This window comes from Callospermophilus lateralis, chromosome 1, assembly GCF_048772815.1.
Source record: "Callospermophilus lateralis isolate mCalLat2 chromosome 1, mCalLat2.hap1, whole genome shotgun sequence".
NCBI classification, from domain to species: Eukaryota; Metazoa; Chordata; class Mammalia; order Rodentia; family Sciuridae; genus Callospermophilus; species Callospermophilus lateralis.
The window spans coordinates 119496303-119522052 of NC_135305.1; the positions used below are offsets into that span (position 1 = coordinate 119496303).

General features: G+C 37.4%; 1 pseudogene; it reads right to left on the bottom strand.

Moving 5' to 3' along the window:
- Window positions 1-21610: 21610 nt before the first annotated feature.
- Window positions 21611-23626, bottom strand: LOC143641989 (MAP/microtubule affinity-regulating kinase 3 pseudogene; annotated as a pseudogene).
- Between the last annotated feature and the right edge of the window lie 2124 nt (window positions 23627-25750).

Sequence of the window (25750 nt, forward strand, 5' to 3'; positions counted from 1 at the left end):
TGGATGGTAACTCTGTGGAAATCCTAATTCCCACCATGAAGGTTATTGGGTGATGGGGCATTTTGTTTGTTTTGAACCCAGCTTAACCACTGAGCCATGTTCCCACCCCTTTTTATTTTGTTTTATTTTGAGACAGGGCCTCACTAAGTTGCTGAGGCTGGCTTTGAATTGTGATCCTCCTACCTCAGACTCTAGACTAGCTACTATTACGGGTATGTGCCATCACAGCTTGATGGGGCCTGTGGGAGATGATTAGGTTAAAAGGAAGATCCCTAACAAATTTGATTCATACTATTATAAAAGAGAACTGAGGGAGCTTAGTCACTCCACCATGTGAAGATAGCAAGAAGGTGCCATAAACTAGCCCAAAATTAGGTTCCCACCAAACATTAAATCTGCCTTGATCTTAGGCTTCACAACTACCAGAACTGTGATAAATAAAATTTTGTTGTTTACAAGATACCCAGATGCACTGAATTTATGTTATAGAAGTCCAAATGGACTAAAACACCTGTCATCCATTCTTCCTCTTAATGCCATTTCCATTTCCTTTTGAGAAAAACATCTGTTTTTGTATATTATGTAGGAATCCTTTCAAAGTCCTTAGTGCTCTTTAGCTAAGATCCAACTAAGTCAATGGATATCCCTCCTGAAGTTTTGACTCTTGAACAAAGAACTTCAAGTACTTAAAAATGGCTGGTGTAGGCTTAGTTCAGCTGTCCTTCCCAGGCAGGACAGTTAAGTGTGCAATCACCCAGAACAGCCCTGACTCCCATCCTGGGGACTCCATTGTACTGGCTGTGTAACCTTGGGCAGTTTACTTAATTCTCTGTATTCTCTACTTCTTTATCTATCAAACAAGAATAGTAATATCATACCTTGTTGGGTTATGGTGAAGATTAAATGAAACAATCCATATGCTGAGAATACTCATTTTACCTATTAAGCATCCAATAAATACTCTACATTAGGCCTGGCTCATCAGTATTACAATAAATTTTGGGGAGCTAAATTTAGCCTGGATTTGTTCTGTTTTGTGAGATTGATGAACCCTGTCTGGTTTATTCCTTATCAGCCATGATCTTAGATGAGGATTCCTGCCCCCAGCTCATCAGACCATGGCCTAGCTAGACAAGTCTAACTACAGTAAGTGAAGGACAGTCATTGCCCACTCTCTAAGGATAACTTTTAAGTCAAAGGAATAATGAATTTCATTTTCATTTATTCATTTTCCCTCAAAAACTCCTGTCTTCAACTGGAAAAAAAATGCTAGATATTTGGAGTACCAGAAAGAATAATTGCTCAGGGAGTAAGGTGAACATTAAAATTGTGGAATTTTAAAAATTTCCTCTACTTTTTTTAAATGTGTTACTTTAAAGCAGCTTCCGTTATATCTATAGCTGACAAGGATGAAATTACATCAAATGCCTCAACTAGTCAGCTGAAACCCTCAAAAGGGCAAATCATTTAGTGCCCATTACATGACTGACTGCTCCGTGTGATCAATGTTATCAGTCAAGTCTCAACACAATATTATCCTAACTTGCATAGTTACAGCATATAGGTACAAGTCTCTAAGGATGAAACCGTACTGCATGATAACTTCTATTGAAATTTAGCTACTTAAAATACTGTATAAAATATAAGCCAGGTGTGGTGGCACATGCCTGCAATTCCAACACTGGGGGAGGCTGAGGCAGGGGATTGCTAGTTTCAGGTCAGCCTCAGCAACTTAGTGAGAACCTCAGCAATTTAGCAAGACCCTATCTCAAAATAAAAAACAAAAAGGGCTGAGAATGTGACTCAGAGATTAGGTACCCCTGGGATCAAATCCCAGTACCAAATAAGTTAAAATAAAATACTATATGAAATATAAGAATATTGCAATTAAGTTTTGAATTAGAAAAATACCTTTCATCCCTCTTTAGACTTACTACTTACTATTTTAATGTTAATGTTACATAGGCTTTACATAAATTTTGTGAACTTAAGAAATATTTCTTAAAAAGTCCAGTTTTTGCATTCAATTACCAACTTAACAGAAAGCGATTGTGTTTGTCATCATCCGAACAAGTTAACTTAGTGCTTTGCCCATCATTGTTTGGAATACAATGTGAAATGGTGGTTCTAAATAGGAAATTAACATAGTACATGTCAGGTAGTAGGTTGATAATAGATCATGTCAAAATTTTCTGTTTTTGCCTTAGATAATAAAATAGTTAAGCTTAGAACAAGTTTTTGGAGACAATATGATAATTTAACATTCTGTCCACCAAAATAGCTATATTTTGGCTTTTTATTGATTTTTAAGAAAAATCCTTTATTCAGTTTTACTTAATTGGACAACAAAACTTAAAATGATGGCCAAAATACAGAAATGTGTAGACTTGAAAAAGAAATTGACTTACCCAAGTGTTTCATTCATATTGAGACATCAACGTTGGCAGGTTATGAAATTAAAATATTTTCTATTAAATCCATGAGAAAAATTCAGTGCAACTAAATGCTAGACTCATACCTATGGTTGAAACCTCAATGAATTCCAATGTTTCCTGTTAGTCTCCAAAAACAACAGCCCATAGATTGTGCCAATGACCAAATAGCCCATTTAATTTGGAGGGAAGGGGTGGGGGAATGCACTATCATTCAACTCAGCTATTCCTCTAAATATTTTTTAGATTTGTATTGAGATAAGGAAAACCTATTTAGCTTTCTATATTTCACTGAATCTAAAGCTTAAACTAAATTTGTGTCTCCATTTTGTAGGAGATTTGTTATTCAGTGCTCAAGTTAAACATAATTTTCAGCAATGGCACACACTAAAACTTAGGTTAGATAAAAGCAATTGCATTGTTCTACCTTCTATTATTGTTTCAGGGAACAATATAGTGACCATTTTACATAAAATATTATAATAGTATCTTTACTGGAATTCCCACCTTCAGCAAATCATGTCAAAGTCAACTTTTCTTAAAAAAAAAAAAAATCTGTACTCTAGGGTTAACTCATTTTAGCATCCGTTTATTTAGTCTCCAATATATAAATACAGATTACTAAAAATAAGTATTATAGTAATTTCCTATGGATGTGAGAAACCTGAATTGGATAATAGTTTTGGATTCTTTGCTTTCTAAGCTAATCAACAATAAGTAAGTTAGAAAATGTTTTGCACGGATTTCTCGCTTTTCTGATCCTAAAATCAATATTTATCTTATGAAACTGAGAATGGTAGTCTAGGACACATTGCAGAAATTATGCAGAAATTTTATCTAATTTATGTTTTATTAACAACCTTGATTGATGCTGATCATTCACTATATAATAGGGAGTGGCATAGAACTTAGTCTTATTTATTTTTTTGCTACATCATGACAATTTTAAAACAAAACATTATCTCCTTTATCAATCATGAAGTGAACCTATTAATTTTATTCTCTAATAACAAATATACTTAAAATTGATTTTATGGCTTTTAATGTTATTAATTTAACCTTTTAAATATTATTTTAATAATATTAATAAAATACCAAATTTATCACTAAATGATTTATATTCAAATGCTCTAACCTATGAATTACATGAAGATTAACAGCTGGAAAATTTATATATAGCTAAAATAACATCAATTCAAGACCATGAACTTGTATAACTTAGTCTGGCAGCTTAATTTACATTCCCTTTCAAATTAGTTTATTTATATTTTCAGCAAAATTGACTATTTTCATTTCATCAATACTTTCAAGGAAAAAAACAGTACAAATAAAAATCTAAAATAAATACTGATCAAATTTTAAGAGAAAAAAGAATTTCTGATTTAAAAATATTTCATCATCATTGTTCCCAGAACTTAGTTCTCAAAGTCTCCATTTTAGTATATTTGTGTAACAAATTGCAATAAGGATCATATTCTTAATTCCTCTCTATACCTACATCTTTTGCAGTGTAACTTTTTTCCTTGCATCTGAGATGACTTTATGGTTTGTGGGGCAAATACAATGCAGTACAAGTGAGAGTGTATCCCATCCAGGACAAGACCCTCCAGAAAACTTACAGGCTTCTTTCTCTATTGGCTCTCTGCTCAGCCACCAAATGAATAAGCCTGGGCTAATCTGCTGGGCAATAAGAGAATGTGTGAACTAGAGCTTCATCCTAGGTGTCCTACAAAAAGCCCCAGAAATATGAAAAAAAAAAATTCAGTCAAGATGAGAAAAACTGAGGGAGCATGAGGGAGCCAAGCCAAGTAGAAAAACTACCCAGCTAGGCCCAGCTAGGCCCAGCTAGGCCCAGCCCATAATTCCACATTGCAAAACCATTAGCTAAATAAATGATTGCAGTTTTATGCCAGGAGTTTTCAAACAATGTATTTCATAGCAATAGCTACTTGATGCAATTAGACATTGCTAAGTCTAATAGATATGGGCTGTGAATTAATATATCACTATGAAATGTTATTTCCCACCTAAGAATGATTCTTGTGTATAATGTCAATAAAATGTTTTCTCTCTTGCCATTATCTAAAATTATGTATGTTGTACTTCTCTTGCTGAAAGTCAGAGGAATGTTGTACTTTCTACTAATCAATCACTCATTGTCTCTTCCTTTCCCTACCATTTGTCCATATTTCTATTCCATTTTTCTTTTTCTCTCTCATCTATAAGAAAACAGGCAACCCATAACTCAAAACAAACACCACATGGATAAGTTTACTTCTTCTTTTGGTAAATTGCATTACTTACTGAGGTATATAGAAATCTATCAGTAGAACACACATTCCAAGACTTTGTCTCAGAAAATTTAGTGCAAGAATTTAGCAATATGCCACTTGGTCTAGTCTGCATTCCATTATTTATTAGGTATTTAATAAGATGTTAAGAAATAATGATGGAAAGTTTCAATGGCTTCCTACTATTTTCACTCAATGAAGCAATTTGAATGGAGAAGAGATTGTCACACTTTTGACTTTAAATAGTTCCTCAGCAATTTCAATATAATTATATTGCCTAAATCTACTAGAGCTTTCAGCATCTAGTTGCTTGTTTGAGATATGTTTTTATAACATGGTATTTCCTAGTTGATATTTGAAAATTATTTTTAATTAGTTATGTCAGCATTCCATCATAAAAAAAATCTCTAAAATAGTACACAATTGTACATAAGACATTCCAAGTTAGTCATATTATTTCATGTATATTTTCTTATGTGCATCAACTATATAAGGAACTTATCTGGCTTTTCCTTGCCATGACTTGCAATCTTAGATTGCCAAGTTTTACTAAATCATAAGTTCCATAAAAGATTGACCCCCAGTGTAAGGGTTGTAAATGGCTGCTGTCACAGTTTTTAAAAAATATATTTGAATATATTAACTTTTCTGGCAAATAATTCTGAACAAACACTTAAGTACTGTGAATTTTACTAGTTACTAGGGAAACAAACAAAAATTCCCCTTTGAGATGCTCAGTGTATAGAAGAAGACAAAGCACATTAGCAAAAATTATATCATGGTACAAGAAAATTGAATAAAAGTGAGCAAGAATGAAGAAGATGACATATCTCAGTAAAAAGTTGGGAAATCTTCACAAATGAACTCACTTTAGTCTGGTAAGTCCTTTGCTTTGTCAAATGTAGAGAAGGAAAGATATAAATTTTCTAGCAGAGGAATCATTTAGTCATTTCCTATTTACATCATTGGTAAAGAAGCAGGACAAAGAAGGTCCTATGTTAATAGAGATAACTTCACACATGCACAAAGCACTGACTGGATAGATGAGATCAAAAGCTACATTTAGTCACAGGGATTCACAGCCAGGAGGAAGAGGACCCTCACCACCTGGGATCAGAGTGAACAACTGGGGACTGTGAAGGCAGGCATTGTAGCTTTGAAATGGTGGGCCGTCCCCTACCCCTGGTTACTGTGGGATACTTTGATTGGCTTATTCAAATGATTCCATGGCTAGCTCTCAGGGAACTGAAACCTACTACTCAGAGACAAGCAGCAACTATGCCCAGTCTCTTGAAAACTAGGGCTTAATAGCTAGGGGACCCATTTGTGAAAGCAAAATACAAAGAGAATCTTGAAGTTAGGTTGTTTAAGGCCCTCCCAAAGTCCCAGATGTCAAGGTATCACAAAGATTTTGGTTATTAATTACTAGAAATCCTAACCACTATAATGGAATGTAGAAGGCATGGAATTCTGAATATTCTCGATGTTTTATAAAAATGGTGAAGCACAACCACAATATGTCAGGACATAAATGGATAGAAGGTGATAAAAATGAGAACTATCTATGAGACTATTAATTCAGTGTGTCTTGTTTAAACCTATATATCCAGAACTTACAGTATGGGTTTTCAAAAGGTTCCTTGAATAGATTATTCAAATAGTATTTTGTGCCAAAACTTATGTTAGCACTAAGATACACAGGTAAATAAAACATGGCTCTTTCCTCAGAGGAAAATGGTCTGGAAAAGACAGAAAAAACATAGTCAAATAAATGAAATAAACTATTTAAAGCATACTCAGGTATCATGTTGGTAATATATTTTTAGGTATTCTACTGACTAAATTAAAGGTACACATTTAATTTTATAGTTGGTGGTGATTTGAGATAAATTTTTAAACATCATAGAGGCATATTTGCACTAGATTATTATGTAGAACTCTCTGGAGACAAAGGGAAGTTTTAGCTAACAGAGAGAGGTAGACGCTTATGACACTGCGTTAGGAATGTTGTATTAGGAATGAAAAGACATTATTTGAACATGAACCCAAATATTGGCAATTACTATGGAGAAAATTATAGATAATATGACTTCAAATTTCTATAAGATATCACATAGAAGAATGGTACTTGGTATATAGTATAGAAATCCACCTACTAAAAATGGGCATACAGGAATGGACGTAGCTGAGTAGATCCTGGAAAAAATAGTTTGAAGCAGCAATTTGAAAGAACATGGTTAGGAAAAGTAGAACACTTGAATAATGAGTATTAAACAATGGAACTTTCCACTTTAGTATATAGAATGATTGCCAGGCAACTATCTATCCCTTTAGCAATAAAGAGAAAAGTAACAGAATTTTAAATACAACCAAAAACGTGTTTATCTTCAAAGAAAGAAATAAAATGCCCTGGCAGTTTTGCTTTAGCACATTCTGAAATTTGAGATATTTTTTCTCATTTCTGGGAAAGCCTGCAGAAGACAGATACCAGCTAGTATCTCTACAAATATTGTTTTTAATTACAAATATATATGCAAGAAACAATACACATTAAAGATAACTGACATTGTATGTGTGAAAAAATTAATTTAAAAAAGTGACTGGTGATCCAACAGTGACAATTCAGGGAGTAAGACCAACTAAGGAGTTCAATATCCAACTAACAAGAATAACAAAACAAGAAAATGAAGGAGAATTTTCTAAAGAATAATGGTAAGAATATAGTAGAACTGAAGTTATACATGAATTTAGATAAGAAATGACCACATTGTGACTTGTAAATAGAATAAGGAAAATTAAGACATCCAGATAAATCATTGTAAAATAAATTGATAAATCATTTCAGAATATTAAATATAAATAATAATTCAAATGCTTTCAGGAAGGAAAAAACAGCCAATTTGTAAAGGATCATGAATAAAAATAACATCAAATTTCTTCCCTATATCACTATAGAGTTATGGGACAAAGAACCAAATATTCTATAAATCAATGGGATGGAGTCCTCCCTTGCCTGCAGACCATGATTAAACCATCAATTGCCCTTTGTTCTTATTTCATTAGTCTTGAAATCAGTTAAAAACAATTTCTCTTAGATTCCAACAATAGGGCAATACATTCTGAATTTTCATATGAAAATATGAGGTTCTATCGTTTCATTATTTTTATGGGGACTCAGATGAAAATTTGAGCGAGTTCCTAAATAGCCACTGTAAACCAATGTCTAAATCACATTATAAAGTGCTAAAATAACATACTTCAGCAAAATTGTCCAGACTCCCCTTACTGCTCTCATGGGCCAAACCTAATAGAAGCATATTGACAAAGTAAAAATATGTTTCAAAAGTTCGAGACCTAGCATCACAAAGTAACACACAACAAGGGGTGTGGAGTGGAGGATAGAAGTTCAGTGGGTTACACAAAAGGGAATGAAGGGAAGGGAATGGGAATGGGAATAGGAAAGACAGTAGAATTAATAGAGTACAACTTTCCCATATTCATATATGAATACACCACCAGTAAAAATGCACATAATGTACAACCACAAGAATGGGATCCTAATTAGACTAAGGTACACTTGATGTATGAGTGTCAAACATACTCTACTGTAATATATATATACATATATATATATACATATATATATATGTATATACATATATATATATATCAAATAAAAAATTATACACAAAAATAAAAACTTTAAAGAAGGAAAAATCTATTTTATAAATATTGTATTGTTCTAAGAGCTATCTTATTTGATTTATTCCTTATATTTATCCACTTATGTTAAGCCTGCCTTCATGTGCTTTTATTTCCGCTATATCTTTTATACAAATCAACTCAAAATTGATTTTTGACAATAAATGTTTTATAGAATTGATACCATTTACAAGAATTATTAATCACTCACTTGTATTCATTTATATCATCTAAATTTGTATTTTCTATTAGTCTCATTTTTTTCCTTTATCAATTTTCTCGCCTTGTTTGGATTGATTGTTTTTCTTTTTCAGAATTCATCATTCTATTTTCCTTTAATGATTACCAAAGATATGTCCACAAATACCAAAGATATTTAATTTTTAAAATGAATACCAAAGATATTTAAATCTGAATAAAATTCAAGGACAACCAGTAGCTCTGTCTTCTGAAAAAAAATATAAGTCACTTAGAATGTTTTAACTAATATCCCTGCTCTCCTAACTTCCACACTGTTTTCTAGGATTTCAGTTGTAGCTTGATTGTAACTTCCCAAGTTAGATGTTTATTATTTTTATACAAATAGTGCTTATTTAGATTACTCAATTTTTAAATTTTTATTTGTTGACATTTTCCTTTTGTATTCTGCACCTGTGGTCATTTTTCTTCTTTCTCCCTGAAATGCAACCTTTCAAAAGTGCAAAATTTCCTTTGTGAGATTTTGAGTCTGTGGATAACAAAAAATGCCTATTGTTTGACAACATCTTTATTCCAATGTCTTTGTTGCAAAGTAATCTTTCTGAATTTACACTTATGAGCTGAGTATCCTCTCTCAGCACGTGAGATTATTACCATTATTTTTCAGTTTCTACTGGTGTTGAGATGTTCACAGTTTCTAGGCATTTTATCTTTTTTCTCTGACTTTCATATCCTACTTTTTTCTGCTGGGTTTTTCAGTTTTGCTATGGGTTGTCTAAGTGTGGATTCTTCTTTAATTATTGGGCTTGTGATGTTCGAGCCTTTCTGAATCTGAGGACTTACTTGAGACCTTAACAAGTTCTAAGTGAAAGTACTTATTATCTCATGTAATACCAGCCTTCTACCCTTACTGTTTTCTTATGGAACCTTTTTAGTTTCACTATCATCTTCTATGCTCTAATCTCATCTTAACTCCTTCCATATCTTTGTCTCTCATAGCTTCATTCTAATTTTCTCTGCCCTATCTTCCATTTTACTAATTACATCTTTAACTCTGCCTTTATTCAATTGCTATGTACTCCTTTGAATTCTAGAAATTCTATTAGATCCTTTTAAAAACAGGAGTTTTCCATGAACTTTGACAGGCTCTTATTTCCTAAATACACTTTCAATTCTTTTATTCTTTAAACACAGTACCCTCACATTTTATATACTTATCACTTCATCAATTACCTCTAATTTCTGTGAAAATATGATCTTGCAGTTTGTTATTCCTGCTGAATCATGCAAGTGGTTGTTACTTTTATGTGCAACATTTAACCTTTTGGTGAGCATTTAATCTGTTTCCAATTCATCTATGTTCCCATCTCTCTTGGCAGATGATTAATCTCTTTTGCAGATACCCAGCATTGATATTACTCCTCACAGTATGTACATCTTCAGTTTATAGCCTCTAAAATTACTGCATACATTTTGTCTGTCAAAGAGCAGTTGTTTTCCAGAAAACCTCAACCCTTAATATTGTTAGAATTTTACATCTTTGCCAATCTGTGGGTTATAACTATGTAACTATTTTTGCTTGTGTTCCCCTATTTATCGTGAAATAACACATCTTTCAAAATGGTTACAACCATTAATTGATTTTTACACCTTTTGTTTATTTCTCTAAAAATAATGTTTGGTATTAGTTGAGTTGCATATTGTTTTCTACTGAAGTTTCTAGAGAAAACATATTTGGCATTGTTGACTGAAAAGAGATGTGCATGCCTTAGGGAGATAGCAATGTTGCAAACTTTTTACTTTGTGATAAACAATATTAAGAATTTACAAGCTCTGAAACACCATTCCCAATCCTCCCTCCCCTCAAGTCTCTGCTTCTTACAACCATTTTGTTTCTGAAGAAGCACCTGGAAATATGATAGTAGGTGACAGGAAAAATAATTTGCACACACTTGCCTCAAGTACTGTGTGGAAAACAAGACTTTACACATGATAAATAAGATTTTGTTTTTCAAAAAGTCATATGATGGCTTGAGAAAAGAGAAAAAAAAAACTTCAGATGGATTTAGTTTTTAACTGGTCTCTCTTTTTAGAAACTAAAGTTAATATCCTGAATTTCAGGTCTCAAGGAACCATTCATCTTGCTAATGCCAAAGAATAAGATGTTAAAGAGCAAATGCCAAAACTTGAGGTATCATTTGTCTACAGTATTACATCAGGCTCTACCAATGAATATTATGATTGCCTCATAATACTGGAAAAGAACAAAGACTGGAAAATAACAAGAAATAATCCCAGCACAACAATTAGCTAGTCCTACAGCAATTAACATAGTCACAAACTAATTAGCTCTAATGTGAACTGTTAAAACTATTTTAAGGCTGATTACTGAGAGATATCTGATTCCTCCAAATGCCTGAACACTCAGTGATTCACATAGTTACTTTAAGAAAAAAAAAAATGTGCCTTAACAGAACCTAAAAAATGCAAGTATTATCCCCTACTCTCAAATTATGAAAGGACTTTTTCTAACCAACTCATACTAATACACATGAATACTTTGACATTTAGTAAAACTAGAGGCTTATGTGAGGGCAAAAGCCAATTTGATCATTTTCATAAACAGCAAAAAACCATTAACAAATTTATTAATAAAGGGTCTGTTGACAGGTCTATCATGCAGGGTACTTATTTGCCAGCTTAAACAAAACCTATGCTTAGGCTACTGTTATTATTACAAGTGTGAATTTAGTAAGGCTGGATACTTGCCAGGTATATAGAAAACAGACTTTAGTAGATGTTTGTGAAATACAAGGACATTAGCTCTTTGTGATGAACAGGGTAAACAAAAGGGATGTCAGTTCAAAATAATAAACTGTTATACAACAGATAGGTAAAATCTAATTTCTAGAAAAAGAAAAATTCTTAAAGTTTTTAACCCATGTAGGTCCTTAGTCATGGTCATCAAATCCTCACATGATTAGCTGCAGAAGTTACAAATTTGTTTGGTGAATGTGAACAGTAGTTTAGTAGTGCATACTTGTGTCCAAAAGCTATGTTGCTAAAGAGGTCATTCAGGAACTGCTGTTGCTAGGCAACAACTGCCCTCCTAACTGCAGCCATCCATTTTGAAAGAACCAATGTGAGACTAAGAAAAAATATGTCAAGAAGGTTTAAAGAACCTGATATTTAGTCATTACACAAAAATAAAACCATTACTTGAAAAAGATCTGAATAAAGAGATCAGACTGCATATGCAGATTGGTTTTTGGTTTAAGAAGCATTTTAAAATCTCTGATTTGATCCTCATAACATGAGACAAAGCATGCTATTTTGTTATAATTTTTAATCTACTAATGAGGAAACTGTGACCCAGGCAATTACACACCTATTAAGCTAGAGGCATACAATTCAAACTCAGGTTTTTGATACTTACAAGTTTCTTTCTTTCTGTCACTTATTTTTTCAAGCAAATGACTTTAATCCTAGAACACATAAATATATCAGAATAGCATTTTTATTATTGCTAATAATCCAGTTGACATGGAAAGAGTGTTTTTTTAAAAGAATCCTAATAAAACTCAACATATTTTTCTTCAAATACAGAAAATAATGAATGGACAATAACCTAAACAGATAAATAAAACTTGTATACAAAGAGCAGCTTGAATGGTTATCAAAACTGCACAACTCACACTAACCTTTTCATAATTTCATTTGAAAAAAAGTTTAAAATGAAAGCTCAAATAATGAAATAAGTAGTACTCTTTCATTCATAAGAGACAGTTAAGGTTTGACAACTGAGGTTTGAACATGTTGTCAAAACCAACATACTTTTTAAAATTCCACAAGGCATCACAGAACTCAAAGAATCCATTAAAATAGTAAGATTTATAGCCAATGCCATCTTACATGTGAACTACAGTGTAAGAGCCTTGACAATTAGTAGTCATGTTATATGTGTACTAAAATCAGTTTTTAACTTGTGTGAATAGATAGCAAGCATTATTTTTTGTAATACAACTCTAGATTGAAGAGTATTCATTGACATACAAGTTAATCATCTCTATCTTGCCTAAGTAATTTTAATATAATAAGGCACAAGTCCTTCTTAGTTAATAGTGAAATGCATTTTCTAAATCCTTCCCTTAATCTAGGTCTTTTTGTGTGTTTCCATTGAGAGTTACTGGATAGAAAACAAGCTAATTTTGGCCCACAGGCTCACAAACCACCCAGAGAGCTGGTATGAATGACACTTTATTATTTCTAGGTTTGGAATATTTGGCCCGCATGGGTTGGTCATGTTGTGAAGTTTGGCCTAAGTCTATTTTTTATTGGGGGATAAAATTTGGCCCAAATCTGCCTCCATGCATTAATGATGGCAACCTAACTTATTATGTAAAAAAAACTGCAAAGTAATATAAAAAGTAATATAAAACTATATTTTTGTGTAAGCACTTGAGCTTTAGACAGTCACAAATTACCAAATAGTTAGTCAACTATGCCCATGTAAGACTGCTGAGTGCAGCCAGTCAGCTTGGCTCTGTAGGTTGCTTTCTCTCACTATACATACAGCGCACCACATGTGATGGTGTGAGGCACTCCAAACCAGCTTCAGTCTGGAAAGCTATATAGTTCTAGAATCTTTGTCCTTGTTCAAATAATCTGCATTAACTTCAACTCATCTCACATTTCTCTTTAACAGAGAGAAAACATATTCAGACCAGAGAACAAATGCTCTCTGAAAAGAAAATAAACACAAAACCTACTTAATTGTAACCATATTTTAAGTTTGCATGAAAATACACAGAATCAGTTTTACCTCTCCAATAGGAGAGTGGAGTGGACCAGTCCACCCATTCGCATATCAGCCCTATATTCCTTCCAAATCTATCAAGAATACGATTGTATGTTAATACATTTATATGTGTGCTTGCTTGGAAAATAAAACAAATCTCCCCATCTGTTTGTGGCAATGCCTATGATCAAACATGTTAATTAGCACTTCACACATCTTACTTTTAATGTCCAGAACCTTGGAATTATATAAAAATACACAAGACTGACTCTCTCTCTCTCTCTCTCTCTCTCTCTCTCTCTCTCTCTCTTTTTACTTTCTCTCTATCACCTCAGAATAATAAAATGATTTGGGGGCAGTAACTTCAGTTTACATCTCATCAGGCATGATCTCTAATGATAGAAATTCTAGAAATATGACCATGCCCAGTGAGAAGGGAAAAAAACAACAACAACAGTGACAGTCACAAATACAAGACTAAATATAAACTAATTACAGACAAGGCTATACTCATTGTGTCCGAATAATCTGCTACTTTGGAGTTGTTTTAACCCTCGAACACTCGGATATTAGATAACTATTAATTTTCAATGACAATTATGTACATTTTCATGACTGTAAAACAGTCATAAATTGTCTACTAAAACTTTTGGGAAAAATTATTATTAGGCTTATACATATTCAAATTTTATTTTTTACTAAAATTAACAAATCTATGTTGTAGTTTTCAAAAGAGAATTGAGATTTAACCAAAAGAACTGGCTCAAAAATAATCATTTTGTGGAATTTAACAGAGTTAAACACTACATTTAATAGAACTTAATTTTTGATTAATCATAATATTATGGTGGAAATATGATAAATAATTTTGTAAAAATGTACTTTCTATGAATATGTGCTCCCTAATTTGTAGCTACATTTGAAGTGTAAACATCTATGTAGAAAACTGAAGGAAATGAAAACATAGAACCCCTTGGGGTAAAAAGTAAATAGAGGAATCTGACCGGTCACAATCTTCCTTATCTGCCAAAATCCCCCTGCGCACAGAAAATAACTGACGAACTTCAACCATCATCTGCCTGGTAAACCCTATAAAACTCAGACCCTTCTTATAGTCAGCTTCTATTTTCCTTTTGAAAATATGCCCTTCCACTGATTAATAAAGCATTGCTGATCCATTGAGGTCTGTCTCCTTTTCTTTTTCCTTTGTATTCGCTTTCATTTTCTAATACAATGGTAACATGAATTGAGAGACATTTTTAGCAATATGAAGAAATCATAATAGATAATATAATATAATATAAAATCATAATATAAGGCACCACACACTGCATGAAGCAACTTACATTTCAATCTTCATTGTAGCCAGTCTTGAAGATATGCCCCTCTGCTGCTTAAACAGCATATTGCTGATCCATTTACATCTGTCTCCCTTTCTTTTTCCTCTTGTATTCTCTTTCATTTGCATTAATTTTCTAAATACGATGGCAATATAACTTTAGAGACATTTTAGTAATAGGAAGAGATCATACTAGACAATATTTACAAGGCACCAGACACAGCATGAAGCAATTTATGTTTCAATCTCAAATCAGAACCATGTCACAGGTATTATTATTTGCCCCATTTTGTAGGCTCACAAATGTAAATAACCAAAGGTCATATATACAGGAAACAAAACTGTCAGAAGTTAAGCTCACACTAACTCCTGAGTAAGTAATTTCCCACCCCAGAAGTCATGTTTCCTGTGGAGTACTCAGATTGTACAGTAAAGTGTCATTCTAAAAATTTCTATGTTTTTTGCCAAACTATTTTATAATAATATTTTCCAAAGCTCTTCCAAAAGTTGTCATCTTTCCTAAGCTATTTAATTTATTGGCATTGTAAGTTATGAAAAATGAATACAATTTGATGTGAATTTATTTAACAAAATTATACTTCCCCCTGCCACAGAACACAATTCACATTTCTATGACAATACTCCAACAATTGAAACACACAGCAGGGAACTACCTAAGAGAGATAAAATAATCCATTCAACAGAGTTTTAATTATAAAAGCATTTATCTGCACGGGTAACAATCTTACATGTTAGTTCACAGAACATCAAACAGAGAACATGTGAGGAGAGATGGATTACATCAGAAATGAAAGAAACTTATGGAGCACTGACCTGTTAGGAATTTGCATTTCTTACATGGGTCTTTCTTTCATTTCCCGGGTCCCATAACCTAAGACATTCATAGTAAAGGCCAGCTTCAACTCCCAGGCGTGGTGTTCTTTACCTCAGATTTTAGAGTCATGATGTAGAAGATGGAAGGTGGAAATGACAATGACTGAAGCAGCAACTGGATTAGGGTTCATGAAAAGTTCTATGAGAGAGGCAATGGCATATTAAATGGAGAGTGTATCAGGAGAGATGGATTACCTCTGAACTGAAAGCCATTAATGCATAACTGTAGTGTTAGGAATTTGCAGGTCTCAAAAGAATCTTTCTTTCTTTCTTACTTTTTCAGGGTTCCATGACTATACAGCATTCATAATGAAGTGCAGCTTCAACTTCCAGGCGTGGTATTCTTTTCCTCAGATTTGTAGTCATGATGTAGAAGATGGAAGATGGAAATGACAATGCCTGTGTGAAGCAGCACCTGAATAAGGGTTCCTGAAATGTTCTCTGACAGAGGCAATTGCTATCTTGGGCACATTAAATGGAGAGCCTGTTAAGAGAGATTTAATTCCTCAGAAATGAAAGCCACTTATGTAGCACTATCCTGTAAGGAATTCGCATGTCTCAAGTGGGTCTTTCTTTCTTTCTTTTTCGGTGTCCCATGACTTTAGGGCATTCATAGGAAACTGCAGCTTCCACTCCCAGTCATGGTGTTCTTTTCCTCAGATTTTACTGTCATGATGTAGAAGATGGAAGGTGGAAACAACAATGACTGTCTGAAGCAGCAACTGCATTAGGGTTCTTGACAGGTTCCGTGACAGAGGCAATGGCTGTCTTGAGAACATTCAATGGAGAGCATGTAAGGAGAGAAGGAGTACCTCTGAAATGAAAGCCATTGATGGAGCACTGTACTGTTAGGAATAGGCATGTCTCAAATGTGACTTTCTCTCTTTTTTTCTTTTTCAGTGTCTCATGACTTTAGGTCATTCATAGTAAAGGCCAGCTTCCACTCCCAGGTGTGGTGTTCTTACCTCAGATTTTCACGTCATGATGTAGAAGATGGAAGATGAAAACGACAATAACTGTCTGAAGCAGCATCTGGATTAGGGTTCTTGAAATGTTCTGTGACAGAGGCAATGGCTCTCTTGAGCACATTAAATGGAGAGTGTATCAGGAGAGATGGATTACCTCTGAACTGAAAGCCACTTATGGAGCACTGATCTGTTAGGAATTTGCATGTCTCAAGTGGGTCTTTCTTTCTTTTTCAGTGTTCCATGATTTCAGGGCATTCATAGTATGGGAAGCTTCCACTTCCAGTGGAGGTATTCTATTCCTCAGATTTTATTGTCATAATGTAGAAGTTGGAAGATGGAAACAACAATGCCTGTCTGAAGCAGCAACTGCATTAGAGTTCTTGAAATGAATTTCAGTAATTCTCCATTACTGAAACCCAGTAATGGAGCACTCAACTGTTAAGTATTTGCAGGTCTCAACTGTGTGTTTCTTTCTATTTCGGGGTTCCATGAATTTAGGCAGTTTCCACTCCCAGGCGTGGTGTTCTTTGCCTTAGAGTTTACTGTCATGATGTAGAAGATGGAAGATGGAAATAACAATGCCTGTCTGAAGCAGCAACTGCATTAGAGTTCTTGAAATGTTCTGTGACAGAGGCAATGGCTGTGTTGCGCACATTAAAGGGAGAGCAAGTTAGGAGAGATATATTACCTCTGAAGTGAAAGCCATTGATGGAGCACTGAACTGTTAGAAAACTACATGTCTCAAGCGGGTCTTTCTTTCTTTTGTTTTCCGGGTCGCATAACTTTAGGACATTCATAGTAAAGGCAGGCTTTAACTCCAAGGTGTGGTGATCTTTTCCTCAGATTTTATAGTCATTATGTAGAAGATGGAAGGTGGAAACGACAATGACTATCTGAAGCAGCATCTGGATGAGGGTTCTTGAAATGTTCTGTGACAGAGGCAATGGCTGTCTTGGGCACATCCCATGGAGAGCTGTTACAAGAGATGGATTACCTCTGAACTGAAACCCAGTAATGGAGCACTCAACTGTTAAGTATTTGCAGGTCTCAACTGCGTGTTTCTTTCTATTTCGGGGTTCCATGAATTTAGGCAGTTTCCACTCCCAGTCGTGGTGTTCTTTTCCTCAAATTTTACTGTCAGGATGTAGAAGATGGAAGATGGAAACAACAAGGCTAGTATGAAACAGCAACTGGATTAGGGTTCTTGAAATGATCTGTGACAGAGAGGATGGCTCTCTTGGAAACATTCAATGGAGAGCCTGTTAGGGGACATGGATTACCTCTGAAATGAAAGCCTTTAATGAATCACTGTAGTATTAGGAATTTGCAGGTCTTAAATGGCTCTTTCTTCCTTACTTTTCTGGTGTCCCATGTTTTTAGGTCTTTCATAGTAAAGGCCGACATCCAGTTCCAGGCATGGTGTTCTTTTCCTCAGATTTCAGTGTCATGATGTAGAAGATGGGAGGAGGAAACGACAATGCCTGTGTGGAGCAGCAACTGGATTAGGGTTCTGAAATGTTCTGTGACAGAGTCAATGGTTGTCATGGGAACATTAAATGAAGAGCATGTTAGTAGAGATATATGACCTCAGAAGTGACAGCCAATGAAGGTGCACTGAACTGTTGGGAATTGGCAGGTCTCCAATGGGTCTTTCTTTCTTCTGGGGGTTCCATGACTTCAGGACATTCAGAGTACAGGCCAGAATGCAGTCCCAGGTTTGGAGTATTTCCCCCCAAATTTTACTGTCATTCTGTAGAAGATGGAAGATGGAAATGACAATGACTGTTTAAGTAGCAGCTGGGTTAGTGTTCTTGAAATCTTCTGTGAGAGAAGCAATGGCTATCTTGGGAACATGAAATGGAGAGCATGTTGGAAGAGACATATTATGTCTAAACTGAAAGCCACTGATGCAGCACTAAACTGTTACGAATTTTCGGGTCTCAAATGGGTCGTTCTTTCTTTTTTAAGGGTCCCATGACTTTTAGGTAAAGGCCACCTTCCACTCCCAGGCGTGGTGTTCTTTTCCTCAGATTTTCAGGTCATGATGTAGAAGATGGAAGGTGGAAACGACAATGCCTGTCTGAAACAGCAATTGCATTAGGGTTCTTGAAATGTTCTGTGACAGAGGCAATGGCTGTGTTGGGCACATTAAAGGGAGAGCAAGTTAGGAGAGATGGATTACCTCTCTAGTGAAAGCCATTGATGGAGCACTGAACTGTTAGAAAATTACATATCACAAGCAGGTCTGTCTTTCTTTTGTTTTCCGGGTCGCATAACTTTAGAGCATTCATAGAAAAGGCCAGCTTCAACTCCAAGGTGTGGTGTTCTTTTCCTCAGATTTTACAGTCATGATATAGAAGATGAAAGATGGAAATGACAATGCCTGTGTGAAGCAGCAACTGGATTAGGGTTCTTGAAAGGTTCTGTGACAGAGGCAATGGCTCTCTTGAGCACATTAAATGGAGAGTGTATCAGGAGAGATGGATTACCTCTGAACTGAAAGCCACTTATGGAGCACTGATCTGTTAGGAATTTGCATGTCTCAAGTGGGTCTTTCTTTTTCAGTGTTCCATGATTTTAGGGCATTCATAGTATGGGAAGCTTCAACTTCCAGTGGCGGTGTTCTTTTCCTCAGATTTTACAATCATAATGTAGAAATTGGAATGGAAATAACAATGCCTGTCTGAAGCAGTAACTGGATTAGGGTTCTTGAAAGATTCTGTGACAGAGCAATGGCTGTCTTGGACACATTCAATGGAGAGCTGTTAAGAGAGATGGAGTACCTCTGAACTGAAACCCAGTAATGGAGCACTGAACTATTAAGTATTGCAGGTCTCAACTGCGTGTTTCTTTCTATTTCGGGGTTCCACGAATGTAGGTCTTTCATAGTAAAGGCAGTTTCCATTACCAGTCTTGGTGTTCTTTTTTTCATATTTCACTGTCAGGATGTAGAAGTTGCAAGATGGAAACAACAAGGCTAGTATGAAGCAGCAATTGGATTAGGGTTCTTGAAATGATCAGTGACAGAGGCAATGGCTGTCTTGGAAACATTCAATGGAGAGCCTGTTAGAAGACATGGATTACCTCTGAAATGAAAGCCTTTAATGCATCACTGTAGTATTAGGAATTTGCAGGTCTTAAATGGCTCTTTCTTCCTTACTTTTTTGGTGTCCCATGATTTTAGGGCATTCATAGTACAGGCAAGCTTCCACTCCAAGTCGTGGTGTTCTTTTCCTCAGATTTTATTGTCATGATGTAGAAGGTGGAAGGTGGAAACGACAATGACTGCCGGAAGCAGCAACTGGACTAGGGTTATTGAAATGTTCTGTGAAAGAGGCAATGTATGTCTTGGGCACATTCAATGGAGAGCATGCTAAGAGAGATGGATTACCTTTGAACTGAAAGCCATTGAGGGAGCACTATAGTGTTAGGAATTTGCAGGTCTCAAATGGGTCTTTCTTTATTTTTCAGTGTCCCATGACTTTAGGGCATTCATAGTAAAGGCCAGCTTCCACTCCCTGGCATGGTGTTCTTTTCCTCAGATTTTACAGTCATGATGTGGAAGATGGAAATGACAATGCCTCTGTGAAGCAGCAACTGGATTAGGGTTCTTGAAATGTTCTGAGAGAGACAATGGCTGTCTTGGGCACATTACATGGAGAACATGTGAAGAGAGATGGATTACCTCTGAACTGAAACCCAGTAATGGAGCACTAAACTGTTAAGTATTTGCAGGTCTCAAGTGTTTCTTTCTATTTCGGGGATTCCATGAATTTAGGTCTGACTGTCTGAAGCAGCAACTGCATTAGGGTTCTTTACAGGTCTGTGACAGAGGCAATGGCTGTCTTGGGATCATTCAATGGAGAGCATGTAAGGAGAGATAGAGTACCTCTGAAATGAAAGCCATTGATGGAGCACTGTGCTGTTAGCAATTTGCATGTCTCAAATGTGGCTTTCTCTCTTTTTTTCTTTTTCGGTTTCCCATGACTTTAGGGCATTCATAGTAAAGGCCAGCTTCCACTCCCAGGTGTGGTGTTCTTCACCTCAGATTTTCAGGTCTGATGTACAAGATGGAAGATGGAAATGACAAAGCCTCTCTGAAGCAGCGGATTAGTGTTTTTGAAATGTTCTGTGACAAAGCCAAAGGCTGTCTTGGGAACTCTCAGTGGGAAAGCGCCCCTTGAGACTTCCCAGTTGCTATGGGAACGATCTGTTGAAACAGAGGTTCTGTGACACTCATGGAGTCCTTCACTTCTTGACCATGAGGTTTGGATGCCAGGTGTGGGAGTTAGAAGTTTATCAAAGCAAGCTGGTCACCATAATCAGGTTGCCCCTATTTATGACCCTGTTTTGCTTGCTTTGCACAAACTTTCTCCCCAAACCCCTTTCATTGATCACACTGAGAAGGCTTGTGGTCATTGCACTCCACAGTGTAATAGCCTGTTTGGGTCCCATCTGCTGCCACCTGCAGGGTGGTTAATTGAGGAAACCAGATGAGAGGCCATGGGGGATGAGAAAAGACAGAAATCCAAGGGGTGAAAAAGCTGGAACTGGGTGTCCATTACACTCTGGTAGAGTGCAACGGTCAGGAGCCAGCTCAACACGTTTGTTATATAAGTTTCGTACTTAAAAGGTGTTTTTGTGAGAAAATTTGTGCAAAGCCATCAAAACCAAGGTCATATGTATGACCAGTCCAATTATGAGTGGCAGCTTGTGCCCATAACGTTCCACCGCTGAGCCCTGCCACCTGAACCACAAGCTCAAGAACTGAATAGCTCCCTGGTTGGTACAGGTGGAACAGGTCTTCACCCAAGAAACTGGGCAGTCTTGACCAGCGCCTTGCATCAAGAATTCCCAGGAGGGGCATCACCTCCCGGACAATTAAAGAACCCCCTAATTTAGTCACTGCTCCCAACAACTGCCTAGATGTTATTCTATATGTCCATCAGTGTTGAGGAAAACACTTCAAGTTGCTGTTAATTTATATCCTAATGACTGGCTTCCAGTTGGAGCTCACTGGCAATTTTTGAGGCAATGATTTTAAAAGCCTTCGATTTCCCTGATCTGGGCTTGATGCGGACCCCGTTCAAAGCCAGTCTGGGAAGTTTACATACCTCCATCTCCCACTGCACGGGTTTCTCGGTGTACCCATCTCCATGGATGCAGAAGAGCAGAAAGGGCGTCTTGTGCATGTATTGGCAGTTGTTGGCATCTAGCACCTTTCGGATTTCCCTCATGATGTCACTGGGGTCCATGGCACTAGTGATTTTCATGCTCCAGGTGAAGTGCAGGGAGCGAGGTTTTGCTTGTTGGTTCTCCTTTCTCTGCTCAGCAGTGACATGATGACTTGAACATGATGACTTGTATCTCGGGGTCTTCCCAGACTCAGTTGGAGGCCTCCTTGTGATTTTCGATGTAAACTTGGGAAAAACACCAGTGGTGCCTCTTCTTTGAGTCTGGGGCAATGCTTCAGCTGGATGGACGCAGCTGGGTGAGGCAAGAGGACCTTCGTGTGTTGCAGTTTGGGATTCCCGGGGCTGGCGGTGGAACATTCGACGAAGGGCACTGGCTCTGGGGAAGCAGGTGCAGCCCCGGGTGGAGGTACTCGGGACACTGTGGGTTGAAGTCACTGGAGGGCTCTGGGCAGGGAAGGTGCTGTTGTTCTGCCCATTCCGGCTCACTGAACGTGTGTCTGCTTTCCTTGTTTTGCGGCAAATGTTCTTACTCCACAGTGTCTTCCCTCCAGATGGTGTGCTGCTCTTGTAGGCAGCAGGCATTTTCTTGAATTCAGGAGTCTCCAGCTCCTTGGGACTGGTGGTGATCCCAGGTAGGGGCCTGGCTGGAGAAATTCCCTTTCCTCCCACAGCACTGCCACCGGATTTCTGGGAGGCCATTTGATGTTCTCTGAGGTGACTCTGGGCAGTGCTGGTCGGATATGGCCCAGTTCCAGCATGGTCCAGGGACCGTGTCTGCTTCTGAGTGGAAACGCTTCGCTGCACTTTGCGGTGAGGAGGCCAGCTGGCGCTCTTTCTGAGGACCCTGCTTGGCTGCAGCTCAGCCAACGAGATGTTTCTGTGGGAGATGGCCACCTCTGGACCAACAAAGGGTTGGAGGACATCAAGTCCTCTGTTGATCCACCTGTCTCCCATAATTTCGGCCAGGGTGCTTCTCTTAGTTGGATTGAGCACCAGCAAGCGTTTCAGCAGATGTTCACATTCTGTTGACATGTACAGAGGGATTTGGTATCTACCTTGTAGCACTCTGTCTCTAAGTTCTCTCACATTGGCCCCAGCAAAAGGACGCGACCCGGTGACTAGGGTGTACAGAACTACGCCAAGACTCCACACATCGACTTCGGGCCCCTCGTACTCTATGCCCTGGAAGAGCTCTGGAGCTGCGTAGGGCGGACTGCCGCAAAACGTGTTGAGTTTACACCCAAGTGTAAACTGGTTGCTGAGTCCAAAATCGGCTAGCTTGATGTTCATCTCTGCGTCGAATAACAGATTGTCTGCCTTCAGGTCTCGGTGGGCGACCTGCTTTTGGTGACAATATTGGACTGCAGACACAATCTGCCGGAATATAGATCTTGCCTCCTCTTCCTGCAGTCTTCCTTTGTTGACCAGATAGTCCTTAACTCTCCCTCCACTGGCGTACTCCAGGACCAAACAGAGTGCTTTTTCGCAGTCCAGAGCTTCATAGAGCTTCACGATGTGTGGGTGGTCTAACATCTTGAGGATTCTCACCTCTCTGTACATCTTTTGGAGGACTTGTGGCTTCAGATGTCTCTTATTGATGATCTTGATTGCCACTTCTTGACCTGTGAGGACGTGACGGGCCAGCATGACTTTGGCGAAGGCCCCCTTGCCCAGGGTTTTCAGTAGTCTATACTCTCCAATGCGAGTCTGTTTACCTGCAGAGGAAGCTGTGGATTTGGGGCACTGTGCTCCAGAGTGCCCGGTGTGGGAGGTGTCTTCTGCCCGTCTAGCTCCATGCGAGGGGTGCATGGTTTGACCCAAGTTGATGATCGATGGGTCTAGGTGTCACTGGAAAGTTTAGGATTGGTGAGGGCTAGGCAAGGACGGGGGCGGGGGGAACAAGGAGAGAGTTGGAGATGGGTTGGGGAAAAAAATAGCCACAACTGCCTTTTACCAACAAATATCGTGCCCAGTTCAACAACTCGCTCTGGGAACATCGAAGGCCAAAAGGCAAATGAGGAGTGGTTCTAGGTCCACTCATTTCTAGGATTCTCATTCTATTGTCTCCTAGGCAGTCAATGCAGTCATAAAGGTACTGACTGCATAAAGAGTGGTCATATGCACCCTAAGTGGATCAAGGACCCAGGCGCTTACTCTGTCTAAGGAACTTGACAGTTTGGGGGTCAAGACCTGATGAAAAAGAAAACTTTTTTTTTTCCAGAAATATTCAGCTGGACATAAACACACTTGACAATTCAATTTGAATGGTGAAGTTGATTGGTGGAAGCACTGGGGTTGTAAGAGTGATCCACTTCACCTTTTGAATATAACCCTGGCTGCTTATTTTAAAAGGGAAATGTTTTTCTTTTCCCCTTCTCCCTGTCTCCCTCCCTAACCTGGGGGCAGGGAACAAGATTACCTTGAGTGATCTGTTCTCCACAGGAAGGAGAGTCACCAGAAGAACTAGGAAGTGATGATCTCCCAGATAAACTAGCTAATCATAACACACCATCAGCATGCACCTGGGAACCCCTGGTCAGGGCACACCTGGAGTGGAGCCTTTGAATAGTGTCCTTAAAAACCCTCTGTTTTCCCTGATGGGCAGAATCAAATCTTCTGGCACAGGAGTCCCCTGTTTTCCCCTTTGCTGGCAAAGCAATAAACCTCCTTTTACCTTGATCTCAAAACCTTCTCCTCATTATTGCATGGCCATCAGGGACAAGGCCCAAGGTTTTTGGTAACAGGTCAGTGACCCAGGCTCTAGTGTATTGCTCATCTGCTTTTTTTCCCTAGTGTCTTTCAAAAGTCTTCAAACCTCCTCAATTCAATCATTGTAGGGGCCGCAATATGCAAATACTAGTTTCACCTCTCTTCTTTGTAAAAGTTGTCTTGCATTTCTGCCAAATACCTGTATCTTTAAAGGAGATTATTAATTTACTTCAGGTATTGAACATATAGGCTTTTTAATATCAGTGAAGACACAAAATAAAATGTGTCACATGTGTGGCCACTTAAGACTTAGGAGTCATTCTCAAAATAAACCTGGATGCAATTTCAAGTGCATCCGCACTCCATCTGCTGAAATTTTATATCTTACCCTCTGGTATGATTTTTGGAAATTAAGTCATTTTTTGAACAAATAGAAAATATTCAAAAATGGGCCTGGCATATGGTTTGTAATCATCAAATACTTGTAAAATAAATGGTTTACCATTGCTTTGTATTCTTAATTACCAGGAGAGAGAGAGAGAGAGAGAGAGAGAGAGAGAGAGAGAGAGAGAGAGAGAGAATGGGCACATGCACATTTGTGCAGCATTTCCTTGTTAATAGCAGTCTTCTTGTCCATATTGAATGCTTTCACACATTATATTCTAATAGTGCTACACACATCTGGTGTCAATGTAAAAGTGGTCCACCTTGTGTTTGTCAGAGAGCTCTTGCTGCTCTGCCACTGTAACTCATTTTTAAAATACATTTTTTTCCCCTTCTTCTCTCACTGCTTCTCCCTAATTTCAGGGGAAACAGGATTATCTTTTTTTCCCCCCATTTCAGGCAGATTTCTCTCTCTTAGAGTTCACACCCACCAAAGGAAGGAAGGAATCCAGACTTTGGGGATGGTACCAGAAGATCTCAGAAATGACTCTCTCCCAAATTAACAAGTGAATTGCAACCCCAGACAGAGAACATGTAGAATGTAGCCTTTGAAAAACCTCTTTATAAGCCCCCTGTTCCTGCTGATAGGCAGAATCACAGCCTTTGGGACAGAAGTCTCCTGTGTTTCTCCTTTGTTAGCAAAGCAATAAGCCTTCATTTTCTTTTTTCTCAAAACCATGTCCTCCTTATGGGACTGAGCTTTCAACAATATCAAGATGCTACAACAAATTCAAAATACATACTATTTGCAATTAGTAGACAAGTATCATTTGAGTCCAC